Here is a 19,582-nt window from a genome sequence, read left to right as displayed (position 1 = left end):
GAATGGTCTTTCTAAATCTAACTGTCACGCCCCTGCCACACACGAGTGCGCGCAGGGGCTGAAAGGCATCGCCAAGAAGAACATTGGGAAGAGAGGTAAGTGTGTGTGTATGTTAGCGTGGGGAGGGGGCAGGGAGAATGTGTATGGGTATGTGTGTATGCGTAGGGGTATTTTTAGATGTGTTAGGGGTAGCATAGGGACGGAGATGCGGGACGGTCAGGAAAAATGGGAGGATGGTTTGGGGGTGAACCCCCGTTTTCAGAAGTGAGGGTGGGTGGGAAAAAAGTGATAATGGCGAATAATGAAGACTGCACCTAATCGATCGAAAAACATTTCTTTTTTATCTGCGACCTTCAATATTCGACACTATCACATAGAACCCCTCCATCTCCATGTCAAAAATAGGTTTGGCTAATTGTCCCAAGCACTGACCACTGCTATCCATTCCCTGATGGTCACCACATTCAAACTTTGCCAGGTTCTTTCTAGGCAAACGGTCTGAGGTGTTGATACACTCTGACATGCAGGCAACCCAGTAACACTCTAATGAACTAGTCTAACCTCACTCAGGAAATCTCAGGAAGGTGATCCATGGCCATATATTTACACATCCATTACACACACACTCACGCGCACATACTCACATACACATGCAAGCGTACATGCACATGTACTCTCTCACGCACACAACCGCACCATAGCTGCAGGATCGCAATACTGGATTTTAAGAAAGCTCCCATAGGCACACCCTCTGGATGTGACCGTGCTGTACTGCGTGGACATTTTAAAATAACGTGTACCAGCAAAGGGGTTGGGGGGTTGGGGAGGTTCCGGCAGGCAAGGCTACTGGCCTGCAAGACATATGAGGTACATAGTGGGATCCTGCCCCTTCACAAACTAGACCCCCTGTAAAATCAGGAACTGCAACGCCCGTCAAGCTACGTGGATCATAACATGCCTAGGAAAAATCAAAATCACTATTTAACCAGGCTGGATGTTTGTAAACATGGAAGAATACTTCCATAGAACTGCAGGTTAGAATGTTCTGTTTTACACAGGTGCCATTTCTGTGAATGTAAGGAAGCTTGCACTTCCGCTGTAGAAGCTCCACCTGCTCTTCTTGCAAGGGAATCCTGCACTGCTACCACTCGTGATGTACCTGCTCTCTGTGTGTGAAAGTCTTACCTGCCCATGCTGAACTTGTTCTGTTTGTGAGGAACACATGCAGTGCTGCTGCCTTTGAATTAGCTGTGTTGTGGTGCTGCCCATGTGGTACCTGTGTAATGTTAGACAATATTACAATGCTACTGAAACTGTTTCGTGTGTCATTGCATTTACACTGCTGCGCTTGCTTTAAATAAAGTTGCCCACAACCCACTCATGCTTTACCTGTCGTATTTATATTTGCTGCTTGCAAAGTTGCTGAAATTGATGTACATTTTCATTATGAGTGATTTTTGAACTTCTATTGTATGTTTTATATATGTTATGGAAGCTTATACTGCTGCTATCTTTACAGTCTTTGTATCTGAGCATGTGGGTGAGTGTGTTGGGGGCAGTGGGTGCTTGGTGGCCGTTAGTGGTAACGCTGAGTGATATGTTGCCTTCCAAACTTGCCTGCAACCACTGCATGGAGTGGGGCAGGGCTAAAGGTAAGAAAACGCTCCTACTACCTTACCAGCTACATCCATCATATTGTCAGCTGTGTGAAGTACTGAACCCCCCCCCCACCTTGATACAGATAACTACCTGCTGCTCAGAGGTTTTGGGCACGAGATCAAAAGCCTCCGCTCGCCTTACAGCTTTCTTCATGCGATGCTGTGAATTGCTTTCGGCCACATCAAGAAATCCGGCGTCCTTCTGGACAAGGATCTGTCCCTCACACCACAAACAGGTGCAAATACACCAATTCTCATTTAATACTTTACCGCCATTGTGCCATCATGCCTTACCTCAAAATGATTCACAAAGTGGAACTTTCTAGAACCCTGGTCATCTCCGGCCTTTATTACTGAAGCTCTATTTAACAGAGTCTGAAGAAATTCTAAACCCCCCCCAGCCCCCCAGCTAAAGCTCATGCAGCATTGTCCAGCCAACCAGGCCAATTTTCAGTCTTGGCCCTGGCAACCACGTCTCACCAGTCCCCAAGGCTCTCATTGGCTTCCATTCAAACTTGGAGGTAATTTCAAAGTCCACTGTCGGGAACCCCAAAGCCACACAAGTAGTCGAAATACCTCAGAACGTTTCTTTCACCATACACCCAACACTATGTTTTTCCTGCAGTGGACCTTAGGTTAGGGCAGGGGGAGCCAGGTAGCAATATAGTGGAGATTTATTCCGAATGGACAAAAGACCCTCCAACAATACGAATAGAGGGGCCTAAAGAAGCAGGCGAGCGGGGAATAAGCAGTGTTATCCCAGAAGCAAATAGGTACCAAGAAAGGAGCAAAAACATCTGGTAAGGGCGTAAAGCAGATATCATTCCCAGCAGATCCACCTCCAAACCTATATAACCCTACAGTGAAACAAATATGTGATTTGGGAACACAGACCTTCCCTATCATTCCAAATCGAATAATGGACCACATACCTAGTGGTGTAAATCTACTTGCAGACGAAATGTTCTCAGATTTAAAAAACTTCATAGAGAGCCTAATAGGGTCCTTCTTGGAGGATAAAAAGCAAGAGATCTGCGACATTAAGGAAAAGGTAAACATGATAAGTCTGCAGGTAAAAGCCTCAAAATAAAAGGAGGGTGACACTAAAGCATTGACATTTAGACCCTCTCATGAACCAAACGATGGGCAAAGGTGAAACCTAGGGGTTCCCTAGCTAATTCACTACTAACTCATAATATTCATACTGGGTAGTTAATTCCAATTGCCCAAATCCCAAAGGGCCCTGGTGTATCAGATAGGAGGATGTATAATGAAAACGTTATCCCATTGTGAGGCTCAAACCTCACTCAACTAGGAAGCCCCCAAATACATCAATTCAAAAATGCTGGAGGAATTGGGATGGCAACCAAAGATCAACCTTCTTTTGTGATGGTCAACGTACCGTGATTAACACATAGAACATTTGAAGATCAATAGGCCCTGGTCAACAAAAGTACGCATTAGTTTCGCCATAGTAAGGGTTGTTTGTCCATAATAAGAGAGGATATTGTAAAGTGCTCTAGAGGCCCCAATCCTAAATCTGGACTGTATTATATTCAGGTTTACTTACGTTCTTGGGACCTAGTGGAGGGGATACTGGGAATAGATCTTAGGACTTACACTCTAGCGAGAGTAAGGATGGCACTTAAATCGGCTTTATAATTTCAAAACAGTTCTGGGCAAAGGACCCTATGGGCAGGATTGGGGCTGCAGAGGGGGTAAGAAGAGGGACTTTGGGAACAAAGGGGGAAATCCTAATCGCACAAAAAGCTTTTGGCGAGGGGGATTTTAGAGCAGTTGTGTGACTGGCTAGAGACCCGAATAGTACAGCCAGGATACCAGATTTTACACTTGTATCATGGAATGCAGCGGGACTGGCTAGGCATCTGGAAGATATAGACTGGTGCACGTTTGTATGTGGTTTCAGGGTAATTGTATCACAGGGGTCCTGGGCATGTGCACCACTTCCATTTCAGGGCAATAAAACGTTCTTCATTCCTGCCTTAAAAGGGCCCAAGGGAAGACCTTGTGATTGACTTATGGCATGGGTGGACGTTACCTTGAGATGGAATATTGTCAGTCAGCCAACCAATGCATGGATTTACAACTCCTATTAGTAAGAATTGAAGAGGGGAAAGCTCTGCACTTGTTTAATGTCTACAACAGGCCTACGGGCCTGCAAAAAGGGAATTGGTGGAGGGATTACAGGGAATAAATGATTCAAGGGCATTTGGAAGGTGGGAAAAATAGTATTATTTTGGCTGGGAATCTAAATTTGCAAATTGAACTACTCAGAGGGCTAGAGGGACTCTGGGCAGATCAGGATACAGCCTGGGATATTCGCTTAGTGGAGGCAGACCCACCCAGGAAGGTTCATCCCCAAGCGGTAGATTTGACGTGTCTTCTTTTCAATTTGAATCTGAGGGCATGCAATGGGCGATTTCAGAATGATCAGCCTGCGATCAAAACACTCAGAGGAAATAAGAGAGACTTCCCAATAGATTACATCCTAATATCAGGGAATGATTGGGCCTGGGTGAGTGATTTCAGGGTTTGTGCACAAATCGAAAGTGACCATTATCCTCTATCAATTCATATCTGAGGGGGTTGGTTAGCTTAGGAAATATCCAGGACCCAACTAACATCCAGGCAATTAGAATCTCAGGACATGCTCGCAAATCAATTAAATGGGATACTTTAATGGACCAGGAAGTTAAGCCTGCTCTATATTGAGCTATCATGGGCAATTTGGCAGCCATTTGTGGAGATGGTACTTCATATCAGGAAATTGTGAGCAAATTTGGAAAGCTTAAGAGCATCCTAATGTCCTATATAACATTGCCAGCTGTGGTAGTTAAGAGGAAGACTCTGATACAGAAAGGCTGGTATGACCACTCAAGTAGGAAAGCCAAGAAAATAATCATTCTTTGTGTCCGAGCAGCCCTGGGGATAGATAGAGATAAACTGTGCTCTTTAAGAATAGAATATAAAAATGTTATCGAAATAAAGAAAAGAGCATTCACCCAAGACCAATGGAGGGCTCTCCACAACGCCTTTGAGAGTGGAGATAATATTTTATTCTGGAAACTGGTCACTGACAGGGACGTGAAGGTAGAGAATCGACTACAATGTACTATGAAGGCATTAGACTGGCAACTCCACTGTTCAAACTTGTACAAAAAGAACTCGATAGGGTTACTAAATAGAGAGGATGCCCTGGTTTTAGTCCGCCGAACTCTGATCATAACTGTTCAGGAAGTAGAGAAAGCTCTGAGGACCCGGAAATGCAGGAAGGGGCCCGATCCAGACCTTATACCATCAGATATGTTTAAAGATGAGCTTGGAGTGTGGGCACCGATCCGGAACCGAGTGTTCAATGCAATTATTGCTCTGAACTTGGTGCGCTCCTCTTGCCAAAGCTCAGTTTCTATCTAAGGGGGGTAAAGGAAAGCCCTGCCAACTACCGCCCAATATCGCTGTTGGATGGAGCAGTGAAAATCTTAGGAAGGGTAATCCTTGGTCATTTACAGGAATGGGCAGATCGAAATTCTGTAATTAGTGACCTCCAAGCAGGTTTTAGAAAAAATCAGGGAACGACAGATCAGTGCTTTATGTTATATCTGCTGATACAGAAGCATGTGGCATTGCAAAATCGCAATTTATATGCATCATTTTTAGTTCTACGCACGGCCTGTGGAAGATCCTGCTAAATCAAAAAGCCCACCCTCATTTGGTCTTGATAGTCAGGACCCTATATACAAATTCAGTGGCTACTGTACGGTATGGCCCTGGGGGAGGGGAGACGTCCCTGTTTAAAGTTAAGAAAGGGGTAAGACAAGGGTGTGTCCTGGCCCCTCTTCTCTTCAACATATGTATTCAAGAAGTTATCGATGCTCTGATGAGAGATTTCCAGGACTGCCCTAAAATGGCAGACTAAAAATATCCCGCACTTTTTTATGCAGATGATGCAGTGGTTTTTTCTACTACATCCCAGAGCATAAAAAAAAAAAACATTGAATGTTTTTACATCTAAGCGCAAAGAGCTAAAGTTTCAAGGTAAACAATGAGAAATCAAAGGTGAGGGTATTCAAACCCCGGTTTGCAAAAAGCAGCACTGTGATTAGAGAGGTGAATGGTGCTCCCTTACAGCAGTTTAGGTTTTTTGAGTACCTGGGAGTCCGGTTCCAGGAGACCGGAGGCTGGAACTCACAGGTGGAAAAATCAGGAATAACCCTGGGGAAATATAGTGGGGCTATTAGAGCCTTCTATGTGCACCATGATAGGGGATCAGTCTCACCAGCTCTTAATCCTTCCAAAAATCAAGCCCTTCCTTCAGTCTTGTATGGGTCGGAGATATGGGGCTTGATCGTTGTGAACGTAAGTTTATGAAAATTCAGACTCTCAAGACTGGGAGAGAATATGTTGAATTGGGCCCGGTTCAGGGATCTAGCAAGCATTCAGATTTAATCAACCCTGCATACGAAAGATCTCTTTATCTTCGGATGAGGCTGGGTATATTTCCTGTAGCATCTTTCACAAAAGCATGGACAATTGCAGAGAGTGGGAAATGTCCCATGTGTGGGGCAGCTTGTGAAACCCTGGCCCATTTTGTGTTAATTTGTCCCAGTACAATACATTTGAGAAAACTGTACTGGAGACCGATTTTGAGGGCAGTAGGCCCTGCAGTGTAATGGAAACAATGCCGTTTTTTAGACTATCTGCTTCAACAGGGGAGACGTCCCCTGTTGAAGCAGATTGTTGATTTTGCAATCACGGGTTATTTGCATAGGGCCTGTCTGCAAAGAAAGAGGGCTTTGAAATAGATTCTGATATTTAGTCCTTCCTTTTTGAACCTATTTACTGCAAGTAATGTATCAATGAAGCTGTAAAAGACTGATGTTTGAATGTTAAGATGTGGGCTGAGGTTGTGAGCAGTGGCCTCCTCTATTTTTATTGTCTTTCTATTAGCAGGTGGTTTTTATTAAGAATCTTTTAGAGAATTGTATTCAATATTTTTGTGTGAATTTTAATCATGGCTTAAAGTTTTTATAAATGAATCAAAGTTTTTCAACAACAGCAACGTACACCTAAGCCACGAATTTTAGTTGCACAGGTGAGAACCTCCTGAGGACTACCAAATTCCAAAAGCCAGGACAAGGACGTAGATCTATCACACCCAGTCCCCTAAACTCTGGAATGTCCTACCTTAAGAATCGTAAACAAACTTTTTCTTAAAAATATTTTTTCAGACTGGTTTTCCCTGATGATGATAGCCTTGCTGTTGGGTACCTGGGAGCCAGGCCCCTCTGTTCCTAAACCAACCCCCCTCCCATGGGCACTTCCTCTTCTCTTCCCTTCTTGCTGTTAATGTGAGGAGTTCTCCCCTTAAATTAATTAGTTTACTGATATGTTTGACTCATGGTTCACAAATAAGAATGTACCTTTATACTATTTATTACGATGGTTTCAAGCCACAAGCAGTGCAAAACAATATATGCTGTAAATGGGCATGTACTACAAACGCAGTAAAATCAAAAATAAAACACCACCGAATCTTGAATCTTTATTCAAGTGACTTGATAATGTTCCAACCTCTGTGGCACCTGGAGTGGAGGAGTCATAGGTGGGATCCTGGAGGAGCTGCCCTACCAGAGAACACCAGGGAGGCATGACGCGAATACAATATTGGACCAGAGATGCAAAGGACAGCCGATGTTGGATACAGAGCTGGCAAGCAAAAGTTAAGGATACACGAGCAGCAATGTCACCGCCTGAGGACAAGGCACTGCTTAGATATACTGACAAGCAAGAGGTTGAGGAGGAATGCCAGATGCTTGGAAGAGGCGGAGCAGCAGAAGATGTCCGGGAAAGAGTGGTGTGGGCAAGTGATAAGAAGGAGAGACAGAACAGGTGGCGAGCAGACCCAAATGGGGTGAGAGACTGACTTGCAGATATAGGCTGCTGTGGGGAGAGAACCTATATGAAAGATGCAGAATTGAGACCCTGAAACTGGGGGAAACTCAGGTCTGGCTGCATTGCTGATAGGACACCCCAGAGGAGGGGGCCTGTATGCAGCCCCTTTTAGAAACTGTTCTAAAGGAGAAGTTGGAGGAACAGTTCTTAGAGCCATTGGAGAAAGTATTGTATTGTATTGTATTTGGTTATTTATATAGCACTCTTTCCTCACTTGTGTAGCCTCAATGCGCTTTTGCCTCGGTTGAATGCCCTTGGTGACCGTAGTCGATGTGGTTGGAAATTCTAGGGAGTTTAGCTTAGGAGATGAATGTGTGCATGTTTGCCGTTCTAGGACTTGGGTGGCTGGCAAGGCTCAACTAAGCAGCCCAAGAGAGGTCACACACATGGGTGGGTGCTGTTGAGGGTTAGAGATAGATTGCTATTGTTGAGAGAGTCCATGTGAGGCCAGCTATAACGGTTTCCTTTCGGGCGGTGATCGCTGTATGCTAGTGGCAGAGGTGTTGAGGTATGTCAGGTGTTTCAGTCTGGACGGCTATGTGTGCACTAGACTGGATGTGCTTGGCCGTAGCCGTATTCTATCATGCCTGGATGCTTGCCCGTGCCTGCGGCCGGTGTCCACACGACTGGTGTGAAGATATACATACCGTAGGGTTGTGAGATTGTTCGGCTGGGGTCATATATGTCCAGGTCTAGAATAGAGAGTCCCATACCAATGGGCCTAGCTTTCATACTGTAGCAGGTATCAGCATATATTAAACAGAGATGGAGGCTACACCTAGATTTGAGAATCCTGTATAGTGGGAGAAAGGCCTATGTTTCACAGTGCCGTAGGTTTAGGCATATGGGAAAAGGCGGAGACTACCCCTAGCTAGATCTGAGAATCCTGTACAGTGGGAGAGAGGCCTAGGTATCACAATGCAACAGGTTCAATCTTACAGTAAACAAAGATGGAGGATAAAACCTATATTTGGGAATCATGTATAGTGTGCAGTAAGCCCCGCTCTCAAATGCAGTAGGTCTCATCATATAATAAATCGGGGTGGAGGCTACACCTAGATTTGAGAATCCTGCATGGTGGGCAGGGGCTGGGGGGTGCCAAGGCTTGGCAGTGCTGTAGGTATCAGCCTATAGTACAGTATGTTTCTGTGGTGTAACAGAAATTGATGGTTTGTTGTACCTAGATTTTGGAATACCTTAGTAGTGGGAGATTGCTAGTGTTGACAGCTTCCCCGAGTGAGCGATGCAGATTAAGAGTGACAGTGAATTACTTAGTGATGGGCGTGTGCTACCCTGGGTTACTTATTTCATTGTTAGTCGCCTCCCATGTGGGCTGGCGAGTGGGAGTACGGTGAGAATGTTGTGAATGTTGCAAGTGTGCCACAGCAAAAGCTGCTGGCTTACCTGGAGTGCTTGTCCGGTGGGAGTGTTGTTGTGGGTGGGTTGATGGTTCCACAACGAAGGCTGCTGGCTTACCTGGAGTACCAGTTGGCTGGGAATGTTGCTGAGCAATATGTGGTGGTACATCAGGCGAAACCGCTGAAAGAGCTGCCGGCCCCTGAGTTGTGATTTATGCAGGGGCATTTATCAGTGCTGTATTCATGGGGAGCAGTGGATTAGGAGAGTACTGGGAAGAGCCAGGTTTTGAGGGCCTTCCTGAATTTCAGGTGGGTTTCTGTGTTGCGAATGTGTAATGGGAATTCCAGATGATCGGCGCTAGGACGGAGAGGGAGGAACCGCCAAGTCTAATGGAGCTGTGGGGTGGGATCACTACGCGTAATGCAGTGTGAGATCTGAGGTTCCTGGAAGTTTGGTAGGGGACAACTTTATCTCAGAGGAATTCAGGGCCGGTGTTGTGGACTGCGCGATGGGTGATACACATGGCTTTGAAAGTGATGCGTTGAGCAACAGGGAGCCAGTGGAGGACTCTCAGGTTAGGGCTAACGTGTTCTCTGGCGGGAAGGTTAATGAGCAGGCGTGCTGCCGCATTTTGAATTCTTTGGAGTTTCCTTAGTTTGGATGCTGGGGCTCCTAGGTAGAGGCAGTTTGCGTAGTCTAGGCGGGAAAGAATGATGGTGTTGATGGCCGGGAAACGATGGGGATAAGTGAGGTAGGGGAAAATCCGCCTGAGGATACATAGGTGGAAGAAACAGGTTTTGGATATGCTGGTGGAGTGTTTGGTGACAGATAAATCTGAGTCAAATTCGCATACCAGGTTTATAACCACGTTAGTGGGTGCAGGTCCTTGTCCTACTGAATTGGGCCACCGGATTGGTTGGGGGATGAGTGATTGAAGGGAGGCTGGAACTTTGAGAAATTGTTCATATAATCATGTCAGTAAGTGATTTTAAGGAGAAACGCTGCATTCTGGAAAATTGAGGATACTTTCCTAGAGCCAAGTGAGAAAATGAGAAAACTGAGAATCTTTGCATGGTGGAACTGTTCATGATTGGCCTCCCCCACCGGTTACTGAGGAACCAGGCCCATCAATCTCTTTCTAATTTTACTGGAGGTGCCACACTGCCACAGGACTACCCGTCCTGAACAGAAGATCCTAAAACATAGCGTAATAGAATGCAGTGCTCTACACATATCGTGTAATGCTAGTATCCATGAGGGACTAGGTGGCACTTTTTATTTGTGGTCCTCAAGGCCTAGAGTTGGAGTCCTCTCTACAAGGTGGAAGACCGTGCCACCCCGGGTGGGTCATGGCGGTAGAGCTCTTGCCCTTTCCACACGTGGGCAGAGAGAGAGAGGACCTCTGGGTGACACTTGCGATCCAAGTGTGATCATTATTAATCTTGTGTGGACAAGAATCAGAGCTTTCTAGAGAATGCCTTTCAATTCCACTGGTTGTAGAAGTTCCTTCATGCATTTCCTTCTCTTTCAATGATCCACAGAATATTTTGCACGTGTTTCCATGGCAACGACTTCTCTGAATGTCCTCATGATGCCCGCCTGGCATACCTGTTCTCTTACATGGAGCTACCGATCCTTGGCAAGTAGTGCCAGCATGTGCCCCGTGGCATGTTATTGGCATTACAAAAGAGCCTTCCGTTCCCTGCTGTCATTCTAGGATGGTTTGTGCACTTGGTTCCCTAAAAGACTCAACTACTTGAGCAGCATCTGCACAGGACTCCCCATGAAGTGACCAATGCAGCTTCAACCAGCTGCAACCCAAGTCACAAGGTCCGTGTGGGGTATAAAATGCGCTGACAATATGACACTTGCCCTGACGGTCTTACACCTTTTCAGTTAGACCAGAAAATAACATTCAAAAAGTAGTAGTGCCTGACTGCAGAGCCCAGTGGACACAGGCACCCACATTTCAGAGCAAGGAGGCACAGCATGAGAGGATAACATGCATGACACCTGAGGTCAGCAGTAGACAGCATGTCTTTGGCATGCTGGAGGCATGGAACTAGGTGAACTGAACTCGGTGCTATCAGAAGGAACTCCTCAATGCCAGGAACAATGTTAAAGCGTGTCTGCTCATTATGTCCATGCTACAGCCCTGATGTGATACGGTCTCAATGAGAGTTTAGTCGTGCAATAGCTGTTAAACTGCGCACACCTCGCCTTTGTAAGTGTGCCAGACTGCCCTATGCACACAAACGAGATGTTTTTGGATTGTGCTGGTCAAAAAACTGTTTCCAGAGCTACTCAATTAAAATGCAACTGTAATGACATGGCAAGAGAGGTGTACGCAAACACTTGCGTATCCCCAGCCCCATTTGTGAGTCTTGATCCTTTTGTGGTAGGGGTATTAAAAATGCACCTGAATCTGGGTAGTCAAAGGTTACTGCGTCTGTTAAACCCCTACCAGAGAAGAAGTGTTAATGCCGCCTGCCTTGTACATGCTGCGTTGCTAGGGGGGAGCTGAGGGGGCTATAGCCCCTGGTCTTTTGGTTGTAGCCCCGGATTGAATCTCAGGGGCTACAACCAAAAGGATAGCTAGCCCTGAGTCCTGACAGTCCCGACAGTCCCAACAGTAGCATAGCCCCGGATCTTTTACAGACCCAGCAACACCCCTATACATGCATGCAGCTGGCATTAGAAAGAATCCCTAGAGATTCTGCCGTTCTAGAAGGCACTATCCATAGGGATTCAAGCCGCTTTGCCTGTATCAGAAGTAGATGTATGAAGAGGCACCAGTTGATGTCTGAAGCTTCACGCATTTGATGCCCAGTGGCCCATCTCCCTCCCAGGAATCCAATCGGAGTTGCTTGGAAAGTAATTGACAGCTGGTGTGCTCGTCTCCTTAGGTTTGTTATGTTCTGGGTCATTTAGTGCTGGACCCAAATGAACACCAATGTGTGCATGAGCAAAGGAACCTTTGCCATACCCTTATGCCAAAACAAGCACACGCAATTGTTGTGTCATATGCACAATACACATCCTTTTTGGAAATGCACATGAGCAATCAATGGTTTTTCTGATTGAAGAATGCAATCATGGCCTTCCATAGATTATATCATTGCTGTAGTTAGTATCATTAGAGCAGATATGTGTATCGGAATGAATTAAGTTTAATTTAATTCTTATTTTAATACCATTGTAACAGACCTTTTTTCTTTTTCCTGCTATTCTAATGAAATGATTTCTTATTGTTTTTAAATATTATTATGTATGTTATTTAAAATTGTTTGGTTTATTGTAAAGTTGATTTATATCAGCTGATTCAATTAAAAAAATGTTTTTAAAAAGAAATAAATGGACATTCATGACAGCCTTCTCATTCCTGCTCTGCCTGCAAAACCACCTTGCTTAACAGCAGCAGCAGCAGCATGACACAGTGGTAGAAGTGTATCAAAGAAATGTGACTTTGGCGGAGGCGGGTACGCGGAACCACAGCACAGCGCCACACCTACAGAGGATTTATGGCCGGGGCAGGTTGCCAGCCCAGGGAGTGGAACAGGCAAGAGAAGGTGCTCTCCCCATATTGGTTTTCATTTTTTTCTGTCAGTCCGTCAAGTCAGTATGAGCAGGTATATATCGCCTCTATTCGCGGATCTTAATTCCACTGGAGCCCATACCTTGCATTACATGAATATATGCCGCTTCAACAAGACCTGAAACTAGAAACACTTTCGTTTGTCAGTAACATAATTTGGTAATGTATTCCAAAGATAGATCTACATTAAAAACTTTAACCCTCACGCACAAATGTCTTGCTAATTCTGCTCCTAAATATCTTGCTGACCAATTTGTCAAAAGAACTTCAGCAAGCCCCACTAGAACTGTACATTCTCACTGCCTGAATGTGCCTAGGTTCAAACTGCAAAAAGCGGGCAGAACTAGCTTTCCAGTGATGGTGTCTAAACCAGAGGTCGAAGTGGGCGGGAGCGGTCGGGAGCGTGCTCCTATACTTTTTATTTTTAAGTTTCACTGTTCCTATACTTTTATTTTAAAAAGAAACCGTTGTGGAATGGTTTCGTTTTAAAATAAAAGTGTAGGAAGAAGTTGAAGCATGCACTTCAGTGCACAGCACTGAACATTCCCTTTAATAGCAGGTGTGTTTGTTTGTGGGTTTGGATTGTGTGTGTGCAGGGCGCAGTGGTGGTGTTTGTGGAGAGCGGGGGCAGGCCAGCAGGGAACATAGTTCCACTACTTCTTTTCGTACACTTCGACCACTGGTCTAAACTATGGAATTCACTACCCATTGATCTAAGAGCAGACCTGTCCTACTTTAGCTTTAGGAAGAACAGGGAATCTTGGCTTTTATCCTCTGATGTATAATGAATGCACTAATCTGACTTCTTTGTAGATATATGTATGAAACATTTGTATATGTATATGCCTGTAACCTATTGTAAATACCGCCTTTGTGTTTTTTCGCTATTTTCTCTATGTAATCATGTAATGCGCCCAGAAGCCTCTGGGTTTGGTGAGCTTGATAAATAAACAAATAAACAAACAAACAAATCCTGGCTTCCAAGACTGGAAGCTTTATCTCTTCTTTTCAGACCGAGCCCAAGGGATGAATAGCCTGTGATGCCCAGAGACCGAAGGTGCCATCTTGAGATGCAGTGTGTGTGGGGTGCTGCACCCAATGTAGGAACGAACAGTGCCATGGGTGCATGGAGCAAATCATGCTCAGCTGACTAATCTCCATGACTGGAAGCCGCAGCAGATTCCTGTGAGCAGTTTGGACATCAATGTTGGGCCACCTGGAGTCTGCTGAGTTGCATTGCAGTAGCCCCAGAAATGCATTGCAATAATCCATGCAACTAGCGTTAAGGCTCCTACTGCAATGACACGTTTGTCAAGTGGCAAGAAGAGACTAATCTGACATGGCCATCTGATATTAAAATAGCGTTCCTGGGAGTTAGCCTAGACCTCTTATAACATGACGAGGTTGTCAGGAGGGATTTCCTTCTTAGTGTTCGCCAGATACCCTCTATGTCAGGGCCATCTTAAGCACTTTTGGGGCCCTGGCCAGGGGCATCTTGGGGCCCCGCCCCACCAAACCAAAGAAATCAAAAATACTTGTTGCGCCCCCCCCCCACCCATCGCGCTCACAACCTATTGTCTAATGTGCTGTCTCACAGCCTAATAAGCATGTTTTCTCCCTTTAAGTGCCCCCTAACCCTCTTCATTCTTTCTCTAATCAGAATGATAAACAAGTAGCATTTGAAGACCAACATTAGCAGTCTACGAAGAGGTTACTGTTCTAGTACATACAGGATACATTTTATCAATAGCATCCAGGAAGTTATGCAGCCTGTAGTATTAATGCAGGACCGCATGTGAAAGGTACATGTAACCCATAATAGACAGAGAACTCGCATTAGCTGCCTCACAGAATGCAAAAGTGCTCATGCATGGATAGTGGAGACCAATTGGAAGGAAGGAGAAAGCTACATATACTGTAGCATGAATAGTGCATGCAGATTAGAAGCTACCAGGAAGGTGTCTTTATCCAAACATACTGAGATTAGAAGTGGGATATGGTTTTCCAATAGTTTTGCCATTAGATATCAAAGGAACAAATGCTTGTGGTGTGCGATATAAATATGCACACTATTAAAGTGGAAGCAACCCTTTAGCCAGTGAAACCATGAATAAGGCCTTTATGAAGATCATACCATGAGAAAGAAAACACTCTGACAGGCTGACAATTTTGAAAGGTTTAGGGACTGGCAATATTGAGAGGTTAGGCAATACAAGATTAAATGAGATGCCCAGGATCACACATTGGTTAAGGGGTGTAGGGGTGAAGCTGGGATTTGTGCTAACTCTGCAATTTCAGCATTTGAACACTTTCTTTTCCATTTCTTACCATACACTAAAACAATCTCATTTTATAAAAACAGACTTGGAAAGTACACAAATCACTTTACCAAACATGACAATTTTTAAACAAAATATTATAGAAGGGGGTTATGCAAAATAGGAATGATTCTAGCTTCATTCTCTCCATCATCAATGGAAGTATATAATTACCAGCATACCATTCGATGTGATTTAACTCATTTAATCTGGGTTTGTCTTTTGTATTTTGAAGCTTTAAACACTTTGTGATGTCCTCACTTTCCTCATCTGTTTGGACGGAAGTCCTATGTTTATGTTTGCCCACGGGCTGCGACCCGTGTACGTATAGGGGCGGGGTTACCGCCCATGTGGTCAGTTAGATGCAGGGTCTTATAGAATAAAGACGTGTTGCACCCCAGCTCCGTGCCCGATTCTCTTCCTGGTGTGCATGAGTGAGAAGTCGGAACACAAGCGTGAGGAGGTCCACGACCGACCACATCACACACTTCCAAAACAATGGCTTGTGACATTTTCATTTATAAACGTGCATAAAAACCTTTGACTTTTAGCAAAAAGCAAACTGTTTTTTGTGTCAAACAAGCAGACCTTAAATATGCTTGTCTGAGGCCTGAAACATCTGGTCTGCCCTCTTCTGTCTACCAACCCATCCATCCAAATGGCCTACATAAGAAGAAAGATCAAGTAATGGGCTAAACGATACCAGCAGCATGCACGAAGGCAAACCTCACAAAAGACAACACCAGGATCACTGTATCGTCTGCCAGCAAGTCCAGGATACAACTATGAACGCTTTTGTTCCATAGTCTTGAAATTGGATACTTATTCCCCTCTAGGACTAACAGTTTATGCCATCGTTGGAGGTGATTGCCTATGTTTTACAACACCCCATCTGAACAAACCAATTTCTAGACCTTCACCATACGGATGATATGTTAGTTGTTATAGCAACCCCTATCTGGTGCAGGTACATTGCTGATAATAGCAGATGTTGTTCTGCAAAACCAAGTACATATGCAGGCAGGTTTATTAACTTCAGAAATAGGAAAGGCTCAGCCAGCCTTTTTGGAATGTGATATTCTAATTTTGCATATGAACACAATTCATCTCTGCAATGGGTGCTTCACACACTGAACTAACTTCTGAACCATTGTGGCCCTCAATTTATCAATATGCATTTTACTTTTGCCTATTGCACATGATCAACATAATTCCCACAGGAAGGAAAGAATGCTACAGAGTTGTGCCGTAAGGAACACACAAACTATGTGTACCACAGTGAACACAGAAAACAATATATGATGAATTGATCAAGGCTGACGTGTGCTATTTAAGACTGGTGAACAATTGAATCTTACTTCTTGAGATCAGGCAGTCCTGTGGGGCCCCCTCCAAGGTGGGGTCCCTGGGCAAGTGACCCTTTTGCCCTCCCACAAAACGCCTCTGCTCCATGTTCCCCTGGCTAAGATGAAGCCAGCTGGAGCCCAGCCATGCCGAGATGTTATCCGTGCTCCGTGAATTTATGCTCGAACAGATTTCAGTTTAGCCGTGACAGCAAAAAGGTAGTCAAATTGGAGGTATGCTTCAACTTCAAAAAGTACAGTTCTGGAATGGTGAAAATTGTTGTAAAAAGTAGCGAAAATGTTAACAGTAAAAATAAAAGTAGTTGAACGTAGATCCCAATAGTTCCCACCCACTTTGAACATTGTATAATGCTAATGGATTCCTGTGGAATCTGCCAGTTTTTAATCCATGCCAAACGCCAGCGAATTCCATAGCAGCAACTGAAAATGGCATCTGCAAAGTGTCATTTGCAGGCAACATTTAAGTTTTTTTTTTTTTACAAAAGAGAGCATCAAAGGAAGGAGTAAATGTGATGCCTTTTTTTTACTGTTTAGTTTTCTACAGTTCACTTTTCTGCTCTGTTTTGCAAAAGTTAAACAATGCATGCAATGGACCCAATAGCAGGTAAGTGCTAACTTCATGGGCGTCATTTAGGGATCTCCAGGGGTTGCAACTGTGACCTCTGAGGTCGCCCTTGCTACCCCTGTGGTCTTCCTGGCTACCCCTAAAAAAAAAGTTTTTTTATTTTTTTTATTTTTTCACATTGAGGCTCATGGGCTGTGGCCATCAGCTTGTGGTTCTTTGTTTCTGGAGTGGCTGGTTTTCTGATGGCAATAGCCGGTAAGATAGCTCAGTGGGTTGAGCGCTGGCTGCTGCAATGTGTGTGTGATCTGCAGGTTGCAGGTTCGACTCCCAGCAAGGTCAAGTCAGCCTTTCCGCCTGCTGAGGTTGATAAACAGTACCAACAACGGTTGGGTGGTATTGTATGTATATTTGTTCTATATGAAGCGCTTAAGGGTGAGTGCTATATAATAACACATCATTATTGTATGGTCTTGGACATCTGCTTGTATTTAAAATGATTTGGTAATATGGGCCTATATGCACTGATAATAATGATGCATATGGTGATCCATTCTTGTATGAAATGAATATCACTTTACAGTGATATCATAACCATATTTTTTATAGTGTACTCAATGCCATGGGAGGCCACTTCCTGTTTTGTCGTGGGGTGAAAGGTCGTGTTCCATCGCTTCCTGTGATGTCACTTCTGGGTGGGGTCAACTTACATCACTTCCTGTGATGTCATCAGAGGTCAAGGGTCGTGTGGTGTCACTTCCTTTACCCCAGGCATTTTGGTGAAATGACGTCCCTGGCTAACTTTGGCATTTCCCTACATGGAATCTATACTCACTGCACAATTATCCCCTTTTGCCTCCATGGCATCACAAACACATGCCCTCTGTCTTCTACACTCGAACCATATATGCACTATTTTCTGCCCACCCCTCACAAACCATCTCTGAGCAGCCTGATGTACCCTGCATGTGGCACTCACGCAACCACCAGCAAATACGCATAGCAAAGGTCCATGGCAGTTACAATTACACCAACACATGTTGCCAACTCTACCTACTTGCAACAAGGACGCTTTAAAATAGCACAGGAACCGTTGTGTTAGGCTCCCAGAGGTAGGATAATGCAGTTTCCTAAATCAAGCACTTTAAGTTCAAATACAACCCACGCTGTCTGGCAGCGCTTTGGCGTGTGCTATAATTATAGCGGATGCACCTCAGTAACCCAACATTTTGGCCAACGCAGTGAGCTCGAAAAAAAACGGTGTTTAAAAAAGTGGGAAGCTGGGGAGTTTTACTGTATTTGAGGGCAGCTCATGATTTCCCTGAGCTGCCCGTACTACCGATGAGACCCATACCTGGGACCCTGCGCCCGCCGTGTGCCAGTACCGGCCTCCAGCTTAAAATGAGATGCACTACTGCCTGGCTGTATCCAAACACAGCCACGGGTCTGTGATTCTTCTGTAGAAAATAAGCCAACATGTCACAGCCAAAAGCGGAAAAACACCATCATATGGTTTAGGTTACACAGAAAATAAAACATCCCAGATGTGTCGGTGTACATATGCGGAAGCTAGAAAATACACTTCAGAAAAGTATACGTTTGGATTGTAGTCAGCCTATCGTTGCATAAAACACCATTGTATTTATTTATTTATGTATTTAGAAAGCCCACAGGCATAGGACCATCAGGTGAAAGGGAACAGTGAGTGTGCAAATGACGCAGGATGAAGAAATATACTAAAACCAAATGCACACCGCGGTACCGCTCCAAAAGTGCAGATTATTTGACCTGTTGGATAGATAAACAGAAAGAAACTCCTTTACCTCCTTGTGCTGCGAGCCATCTCAGTCACCACCTGCCTCAGAGTGAAGGGCTGGCAGCAAAGTTCCACTCCCTACGCAGGGAAGGGAGCAAAGCGTGTCATTAAAGCAGTGACGCAGGAGTGTCTCTCATCCCAAGTTACAGGTTTGCTTCACGTGGTGTCACTGTCACCAGTTCCGCTCAGCAATCGCTTCATCCCCAGCATGTACATTTTGATCTGTTTTGCTCAGCGAATATCTTTCAAAAGTGATACTTATTATTTGGCAAAGGCCTGCCTGCGTACGTGCGCAGCAAGAAAGATAAAAGGGCCAAGTTAGAGCGAAACCAACAGCGCTGTACTGCGCCAGAAAACCATCACAGCAGCCCCGGAAACGAATTTGTGGTAAAAATGCGTTATGCAGCACCAACACTGAGAACATTGCTTTCATATTCACACGTGAAACTAAGATAAAAGATATCACTTTTAGTTGCTTGCTAAAATTGAAGATAAAACACGGTGAGCTTCACCCACAAATCAGCATTAAATCAAGCAGAAAAGTGATCAGGAAATGAAACATTGTCAAAAAAGAGTGAGACTAGCCACATAAAGACACCCACTCCGTGGATGAAGCTAACAGCTGTCCTCTCAGTGGCCGCCAACTACACCTGTAGCAAGAAGACCGCCAACTACACCTATAGCGTTCCCCCAAAGGGCTTCCCTGGCGTAGATCCGATTTACATCAGGAAAGACAATGGCCCTCATTACGACCCTGGCGGAAAGTGACTGACCGGACCGCCACAGCGTAAATAGCGTTTCCGCCATTGCACGAAGGAGCAAAGTGCGGCCCATTCCGACCCATCGGGCACGAGCACCACGGCATGGCGGAAGTGCAAAGTCCGCGATGGCGGAAATGACCCCAAAACGGCCCACACCGCCGCCGTACGGCGCCCTA

Source organism: Ambystoma mexicanum, chromosome 12, assembly GCF_040938575.1.
Source record: "Ambystoma mexicanum isolate Mex_15411 chromosome 12, UKY_AmexF1_1, whole genome shotgun sequence".
Taxonomy (NCBI): domain Eukaryota; kingdom Metazoa; phylum Chordata; class Amphibia; order Caudata; family Ambystomatidae; genus Ambystoma; species Ambystoma mexicanum.
This window is presented reverse-complemented; position numbering follows the sequence as displayed.